This window comes from Aphelocoma coerulescens, chromosome 4, assembly GCF_041296385.1.
Source record: "Aphelocoma coerulescens isolate FSJ_1873_10779 chromosome 4, UR_Acoe_1.0, whole genome shotgun sequence".
NCBI lineage: Eukaryota > Metazoa > Chordata > Aves > Passeriformes > Corvidae > Aphelocoma > Aphelocoma coerulescens.
The window spans coordinates 63,021,787-63,031,278 of NC_091017.1; the positions used below are offsets into that span (position 1 = coordinate 63,021,787).

The 9,492-nt window shown below is 36.9% G+C and overlaps 1 long non-coding RNA gene across 1 annotated transcript; it reads right to left on the reverse strand.

The window, feature by feature from the left end:
- Positions 1-3,047: 3,047 nt before the first annotated feature.
- Positions 3,048-7,933, reverse strand: LOC138109123 (uncharacterized). Its single transcript, XR_011150291.1, has 3 exons — positions 7,705-7,933; positions 7,049-7,613; positions 3,048-4,598 (listed from the first exon to the last, which is right to left on the reverse strand). It is a non-coding gene; the product is annotated as an uncharacterized lncRNA (long non-coding RNA).
- Between the last annotated feature and the right edge of the window lie 1,559 nt (positions 7,934-9,492).

The window sequence follows — 9,492 nt, forward strand, 5'->3', positions numbered from 1 at the left end:
ACCAAGGGAAAGGGAGAGTTTCACTACCACATTTTTTTAAAATACTTATCATATGAAATCATAAGATACCTCAAGTTAGAAGGGATCAATAAAGATCATTGAGTTCAAATCTCTGTTCCTCACAGGAGTACCAAAAACTAAACCAAATGACTTGGAGTGTCATCCTGACATTCCTTGAACTCAGACTGGTGCCATGCCCACTTCTCTGGGAAGTTCTCATTCCAGCGACTGACCATCCCCACTCAGTGAAGAACTCTTTCCTAATGATCAACCTGAACCTCTCCTGATGCAACTTCATTCTGTTTTCTCGTGTCCTGTCACCAGTCACCAGAAAGAGGAGAGCAGGACCTGCCCCTCCTCTGACCTTTTGAGAAATCTGTCAGCTGTGATGAAGGCACCCCCAGCCTTCTCTTCTCCAGGCTGAACAAACCAAGTGACTTCAGCTGCTCCTCGTGAGTCTTGCCATCAAGGTCTTTCACCACCTTACTTGTCCTCCTTTGGATGCTCTCTAGTAGCTTTTTTCTTGTATTGTGGTGCCCAAAACTGCCCCCAGCACTTGAGGTGAGGCCGCCCCAGAGCAGAGCAGGGCAGGACAATCCCCTCCCTTGCCCAGCTGGCGATGCTGTGCCTGATGCCCCCCAGGACACGCTTGGCCCTCCTGGCTGCCAGGGCACTGCTGGTTCATATTCAACTTCCCTTTTTGTATCTTTTGCATGTAATCACCCTCTTTTATACACTGTTGCTGTCAATGCTTGTTTTCCTTAGTGCTGTTTTTTCCAGTAAATTGTTATCTCAACCCATATTCTCTGCCTTTTTGTCCCTTTCTTACTGCAGTGGGTGGGAAGAAGGGGAGCAGCTGCTTTAAACCTAATTTCCAGTTGGTTTTAAGCCACAACATATGCATACATAAATCCATAGCAGTTTTGGCTGAAAATCCTCCTATTTCAGTACTGACTTTACAGCACAAATAAGAAATTACCCCCTGACAAAATTCTTAGTGCTGCTCATGGATGTATTTGGACTCAGGAAAATATGTGTATGAAACACAAAATACACAAAATATAAATATCAGACATTACAGTGTTGAGAATTTTCAAGTGGCGGTCGGCAATGGAAGAGACAGGGCAGGTTGCTTGGATGCAATAAGCCAATTTTATTGATACAGAGCTAAGTATTTATACCTTTTCAGCAGTAACTAAAAATAAATTCTTATATAAGCATCAATCTCTATAACAACCATATCTGTGTTTCTTAATAACATTGCAAAACTAAAAGCTAGCACTAACCAGCACAGGTACATACCAAGCATGCCGTTCCCTCATGTTAGCTATTTTGGTAGGCTGTGCTGCCTGCCATGGTTTGCAGCCTAGCAGCGTTAGTGTGTCCACTTCTGACATGAGTTTAGCAGCGCTCTCACTTCTGCTTTCTATCTGTATCTCCACAGAGAATCAGTAACTTGATAGCAAGATAGAAAGGAACTGGGAAGAGATAAACCCCAAGTTCTTAGTACAGAAATAATTACATATTATCTAACAACCCTTGCTTTTCTAACAGTAAATGGTTCAGAATCTCAGCTGGTGCAAATATCCATATTTCAGATGATGATGGTGGAATCATATGGACATATGATAGAGGAAAAATTCTGTTTTATACAGATGACACTGCTATGCAGATAATACAGTAATCCAAAATATAACCCTTCACTGTAATTTTATTTTTAAGTAACAATATTCGGTCATCCCAATATTTGTGGAATTTAAAATACATTATTATTGCTTCTTTTCCAAAATAGTCCAAAATTAGTGTTTTCTAGAAGCATGATTTAATAGGATGGCTTTAATCATCACCATGTAAACACATTGTTTGTGATATGACTGCACTAATTGCTATAGCTAGATTTCCACATGCAAATACAGAGTTAAGTTATATGGATTCTATAAAACCATAACAGATTCTCCTTAACATTGTCTCTGCTAACTTGGGCATATTTACCACTGGGGGCTTACCTAAACATTAGTAGGATGATATGAATTAGACTTCAGTGAAGCCATGCTTGCTTGCAAAAGACATCTTTGAAAAAACAGAAAACAAATTTAAGACAAATAAATAAATATATCCACTTAACCTACAAAATTGAGGCCAGGATGACTGAAGGATGGACATTTGTTATCTATTATCAGTTGTGCAGTTTCTACTACAGTAGCCAAAAAACAGTCTACCTGTAACAAGTAGTATAGCACTTCAGTTTTTGTTCCAAAACTTTTGGGGTTTTCTTTTTTCTTTTTGTGTTTTTACTCCACAGAAACTCATAGCCTAGCGTTTACTTCAATACCATTATAGTCACTTAATTCCCTTTGAGGTTTTTAAGTGGGAGGAGTCATTACAGCAGTACTGAGGCAATTTGGAAGTATATATTAAGTACTTAACAGAATCTAACAATCTATCATATCATGTCAATTGATAGTGTTAAACCACTAAAATATTGAGATATGAAAGCACTGGAATAATTCTTATACACAGCAGTCAGCTTTCAAACATACACAGGCTCAAGGGAGACAATTTAAAAGACAGATTTAAAACACCTGCAGGTTTTAGAAAATATGCTTTTTTTTTTTTACACCATAACCATCACCGTTCAGTGATGTTACGTGCCGAAGTAAGATTTCCATTAGCACAGACTGCTTACTTTAATAGCTTTTTTGGTGCAATTGCCTATGTCAGAGTAAATTAAAAGGGAAGTTCCATGATATGGAGCAGAACAGTTTTGTTTGATAAGCACACATTTGGGGGGAGATAAGAAAGCATAACTGAAGGAAGGAATGAGATGCTAAAATCTAGGAGATAAACTGTAGATTTAAGTTTTGCCAGTGTAATTCTATGTAAACTTGGACTTGTGCATGTCCAGTCCAGCTGACTCAAGTGATCTGAATGTATATTGTAGCAAGCTTTGTGCTTTTTGCATTCTTAGGTAAATTTTGCTTTGCAAAATAACAGTATTTTGAAAATGGAGGACCACAGGCTATAAATGGACTTCAAAATGTGTTTCCATTGTCATCACTCAGAGGCTGGACCCAGGGGACTACTGCAGCCTCCATTTTTACACTTTAGACTAGTTGTGACCTGTCTTAGTTCTACTGATTTCAATTCAGCTACCAGGAAAATCTGAGTTCATAATTCTAAGCCAGTAAAGAATGGTTTTCAAGCAAGGCAATTACTTTCAGTGAAACCAGTTACTAAGAGGGTTTTATCTTAATGTGAATTCTTGTAATTGACCATTAGTTCCTTTCCCTAAAGCAAGAGTGTAATCCAGCCACAGTCCTGCCAGATGTTCAGGCTTGGAACATTCATTTCATGGACAGTGGCTCACTCCTCCAAGCCTGTTTCAGGGAGCCATTCAGGATTTCCTTTTCTTTGAAAATAGATTGGTGGAGGCAGATTTCATACTCATATAATGAGCTACCCTTTTCGTAGACAAAATTGTCATAAGCATCTGAATAGTGCAGAAATCCAAGGTCCCTATTACATAGTCTTTGTTTAACCAAATCTGCAAGAGCAAAGAGAGAAATATGAATTTAAAATCACTGGAACAAAAGCCTATATAACTTGCAAAAAGAAACCACTAATTAAAAGGGATCAAGAATCCATTCTTTTGATCTGCTTTACAGAAGTACTTTACACATGAATGTTTTAATTGTTGGAATCCTTCTGGCCAATTTTATTTCAGTCTGTTTTCTTACCATTATTTTTTTCATAATAACGTTTTCAATCTGTCAAATAGGTTTATGTACATACATTTTGTAATAGACGACTCAATACAGTATAGCTTTTAAATAGGCTCATCAATGTACTAACAAGATTTTATCAGCTGTGTAGCCTGAGATAATAGCAAAAAAAGCAGGAAGTACTAAGATGGGTTTAGCTGGGTAGTACTCATAACCCTTCTGAAATAATTTTAAAGCTGTTATTCAAAGGACTAATCTCCTTTTCTTGTTTCTACAGTCTCTCGTGTGTAGAATTTTTTCATCACAAATGCTTCAAGCCATCAACTGCATCACTCTAAAGTACTGTAATCAAATAGAGCAATCTTCAAATGAAAACCTCTATGCTGAAATTGTAAAATACTTGTTAAAAAATCAATTTTAAATCTCTGAAAGAAATGTGGCAGCTAGATAAAAATATTGACCAAAGCTTAAAAACATTAAGCACAGACAGGTCCAGAAGAAAGACAGAATTTTTGAAATTTCAACAACAAGCAAATTTTTTATACTCTGTTTTGAAAATCTTGGACATTAGTATCTTATTCCTGTATATAGCTCCAAATTGACATTTATTCCTATTATGACAGCTATAATGTAAGCACTTAGTATGTTACCTTATATAATCTTTCTCTTTGACCTGTCACATTAACTTCCTCTTCAAAGCAACATTATAAAAACCAAAGTGACTAAGGTCCAGGTTACCTAGGACCTAAAGCAGTACAATCGACAAGACCAAAGAAATTTAGAACTTAAGAACAATCTTTCTAAAAGTCTTTTTTTCATGGCGAGGGCATTACTGGCTGAACTTTCTAGCTAGCTCTTCACTTTTCTTCCATCATTCTGGAAAAAAAAAGACAAATTTCTTCCATGAACACACATTTGGACAAATTTGACTTTAGAAAGGTGGTCTGAACACACCTCTGCCGTCTGCAGAGATAGACAAAGACAGTGAGGTCTGAACACAGCTCTGTCAGCCCAGAGGAAACTTGCAAAGTCAGATCACAATGGGTAGAACTCTGGTCATGATACCAAGCCACCATTCCTAAAATTAAAAATTGTGAATTGATAAATAGGTGGAAGAGGTCAAGGCTTGTGAAGATATGATTCACTTAAAGTCAAACATTTTCTTTAGTTTTGAATAAATCTCTGGTAGAGGGACTATTAGAACTTTCTGTGTTGGACAGCTGCCCTATGCAAAGCAACAGTTATGCTAACTCCTGAAAGATGAAGCAAATTTATATCTATTGAGAACCAAATCATCTCCATATTTCTTTACTGCTTAAATAGTGCATTTTTCATATTGATAATTACATCCTGAAGTCATTTTTTTCTGCAACTCTAGTAAGAAGAATTTGGGTAAATTTTAATTGAAAAGCACATGACACAAATTAAGTACTTTACAGATTTCAGTGAGGTCCTGTTAACCATTTGAAATACCTTTCTAATGAATTTTCACAAGCTGGTTACAAGAATAAATCCTTTCCTATTTCCGAATTTATAACAGATTTTTAACTGCTATATAAGGAATAGAATTTTAAAAAATATAGCTATTTTAGTATGCTGTCAATACCATAGTTGTAGAATATGTACAATCAGAAAAACAGTAGAAAATAATGTTTCTATGCCTAAAAACACAACTTTCTATCACCAAGTGTTGACACATGGTGCATTGCAATGAAACACTACTAACTGTTGTACTGCAAATATAGATTTATCATTAAATTTTCTTAATTGTAAATAAAGTCCTATGGTTTTCCCCAACAGACACCATGACTTTGTTTCTTTTTTTCTGGTACAGGTTAAAAATGGAAATTTTTCCCAACTCTGCCTGCTCAAATTTAGATGAAAGAAAGAAGGAGGGGAAAAACGGCAAAATAAACATGAGCAGTCACCAGGCTCTTTGGCAGGACACATAAAATCTATAGTTATCACATTATTGATACCATAACAACAAAGAGTTATTCCTTAGAGGAGAAAAAGTGCAGGCAGTTTTTATCAAGTCATTATAACTCAGTGTTTGATTCTATAGTTATGAAGGACAAGTGAGAAATTCTAAGGTGCACCTTTTGCACTTTGGTTTGTTTTTCTGTTTTTTAACGTCTAAGTGGAGTTTATGGATTTAGCACCAAATATTTAATGTGACTTGGTCTCTATGAACCTGGATCTACCAAAGTGGAAAATAAACATGGGGTCTTCAAGACATTAAAAAAGAAAGAACACAGATAAAACAGAATGGGACATTCAGGGGAAAAAGACCATACAGCACATTCTAGTATTTATTCTTTCAATAAAGAACCGAAGAGAACAGATTCTGGAAAAGACTGAATATCTTGAACACTTGAAATCTTCAGAAGATGTTCAAAATATTCTGCAAGATTAGCAAAACCTTGCGTTCATTCCTTTCCACCACTGCGTCCCCAAGGAAAATGTATTTTAAACTGGAAGATAGTGGTAAGAATTTAGATCACAAAGCCTGAAAATACTGGGCTGTGTTACTTGCCCAATTGTGAAATTTTTAATTTCTTCATATAAAGCTGATATTCTCTAATACTATAAACCATAGTCTCTACCATGTATTTTCAGAAACTCATTTTTCAATGTATGTCCGTAAACACTTGTCTCAATTTTTCTGCCTGAAGAACTCTGAATCAAAACTCTGTTTTCCCAGATGTGAGGGTGATGCATTAATTCATTTTTATTATTTGTTTGTATAAGTTAAGTTTTACTATGTAAAATGGTTTAAGTAAAACTAAGCCCAGTAGAGTTACAATTCTCACTAATAAAGGGTATTATGGAAAGACTACTCCTTTCAATATGTATACAAAGGATTAAACTGAGGGTAATGACAGATATGGATCACAAGCATATTAGTCATGGGTTTGGTTCCTATATTTTGATATATACTTTAACATAAATACACTGATCTTCAGTCTCTAGGTGAGAACAGATATCCAGACATGGGTTGGCATTGGCAGGTTGCCAGATACCCACCTAGCTGCTCTCTCAGCCCCATTCAAGGACAGGGGGAAAACATAAAATGAAAAAGCTCATGGAACAGGATAAAGAGCTGACTTATCTGTTACAATCACAAGTAAAATAGACTCGACCTGGGAAAAATTATTTTAATTTATTGCTAATTAAAATAGATTAGGTAGTGGGAAATAAAGAGAAAACCTAAAATGTGTTTCCCCCACCCATCCCTTTACCAAGACTCAAATACACACCTGATTCCACCTCCCCTCCTGCCCCAACCAGCACAAGGAAGATGGGAATAGGGGACCCTGGCTAACCTGTAATTTTTCCTTTCTACTGTTCTTTCCTCCTCATCCTTTTTTCCTGCTCTGTCATGGGATACCACCCATGGGACACAGTCCTTCAGGAAATATCCTCCTGCTCTGGCATGAGGTCTTCGACTGCAGTGTGGACATCTGCTCCATCACAGTCTTTTCACGGGCAGCAGGAGAATCTCTGCTCCTCTCCTTCTTCTTCTGACCTCTGCTGACAGGGCTGTTCCTCACATCATGTTCCTCACTCCTCACTGCCATGCAGTGTGTTGGCTTTTTTTATACATGTTATCCCAGAGGCACCACTGGGTTGGCTGATAAGGTGAGCTGTGCCCTGTGATGGGTCTGTTGTAGCTGGTTGGAGCCAGCTGGAGCTGTGCCTCCTCAGAGAGACCTCTGCAGCTCTCTGCTCTTGTTTCAACATCTGGAGATGATTATAGCCAACACAGCCCATCTCCTGCAAGCCAAGTATGGTCCCTTACCACTGCAATCACAGAACTTGCACAGCTTTGATGGTCGTGATGAAGAAATGGAATCAAAGAACCACAGAATAGTGTAGATTAGAAAAGACCTGTAAGATCAAATCCAGCCATTAACCTAGCACTGCCAAATCTACCACTAAACTATGCCTTTCAGAGTCACATATACATATTTTTACATACCTCCAGGGATGGTGGTTCAATAATTTCCCTGGGCAGCCTGTTCCAGTGCTTCACAACCTTTTTGGTGAAGAATTATTTTCTAACATCCCATCTAAACCTCTCCTGGAGCAACTTGAGTATATTTCCTATTGTCCTGTTACTTGTTACCTGGGAGAAGAGGCTGACCCACACCTGGCTACAACCTCCTTTCATGCAGTTGCCAAGAGTGAAAAGGTCTTCTCCAAGCCTCCTTTACTCCAGGCTAAACAGCCCCAGCTCCCTCAGCTGTTCCTTATAAGATGTGCTCTGGAGCCTTGGCCAGCTTCATTGGCTTTCTTTGGACGTGCTTCAGCACCTCATAATAATAAGCATTATCTATCTGAGACGGAGCCAATAACATTAAGAGATGCTGAAGTTCCTTTTCTCATCTGCCCTATTTCTAATTTAACAAGTGCACAATCCACATCTGATTCACATGGCAAGAACGATGTCCAAGTGCCTTATTCTTCATCAGAGCTGGCAAAGTGTTTGGATGAAGAGCTGTGATCAAGTAATTCTTGAGATACATGTATTTTAATATAATACATTTTGAGGATAAAACAAAATACCTAATCAGCAAAACCATGATTTACTAGTCCCTCTTTTGAGATGATTCTGAGCTTTTTGAGGTAATACTTTCTAAAGAAGCCAAAAGAGAAAAAAATTCACTCAAATAAAACAGAATACAATTAGAGATGTAGCATATGAAAAAGTACCTAAGTGGTAGGAACCATGATCTAATTAAGGTTTATAATTAAAAATAAATTGAGATTGAAAAGGGAAAAATACATCAGTCTGCTTAATGTCAGAAGGAAATAGTTGTCAGATTAGTTAATATATTCTCAGGGGTAAACAGGCTACCAAGCAACAAAGATAGAGTAAGATATGGATGATACAGATTAATATTGTATTAAATATAACCAAAGGCATAGAAGAGAGGAATACCCTACAGCTGTATAATATCAAATATAGAAATTAATTAAAGACCATGGAAAACAATGAGGGGAAACGGTGTGAAAGAAAATAGCTCAGAAACTGACAGTGGAAGGAAAAATCAGAAATTTCAGTCTAACAACATAGGATGCATAATGAGGAAATTTCAACAATGAGTAGCAGTAGAAAATTAAAAGATTTCTAAAAGATCTCTGATGTACTCAGTGATCAGCTTTTATGCTAAATTAAAACAATTGTCTTACTTTACTAGTTTTTTAACTAATTCTTAGATTCTGGGAATGCTAGTCTAGATTTTCATGCTTTCAATTTAGCTTTAAATTTTACATGCTCTAATCTCTGTTTACCTTGAAATTCAAATTATAAACCAATAAAAAATATTTAGAGAAAAATATGTCAGAAAATGCCATTTATCCACATAGTGCTTAGACCTTGGCTATGATTTTTTAAAAAATGTTTTTCCTTGCTTCTTGGAATCCATGTTCTCTTGATGATGCACAAATGATGAAGATGAATGAAAAAATTTCACTGAAATTATCAGGAAACCAGGTAGACCATCTTGGCCAGGCTGATAATGCTGGCCAGCTTTGGTCTTTTTAGAGCCATGGGGTCCAACTCTCCTATGCTGCCCAGCAGAATCATATTTCTCGAGTAGCTAGCTGTGTTTATACTTATTATTTGTTTATCTAGTGGACAACAAATACTGTGGTCCATCTAGTACACTAAGAATCAGAAAAACTGTGGATATATGTAAAACTTATAAAGGAAAGACAAATCTGATTCCTTCATAGAAACTGTCTCAGAAAAACAACAAAGACA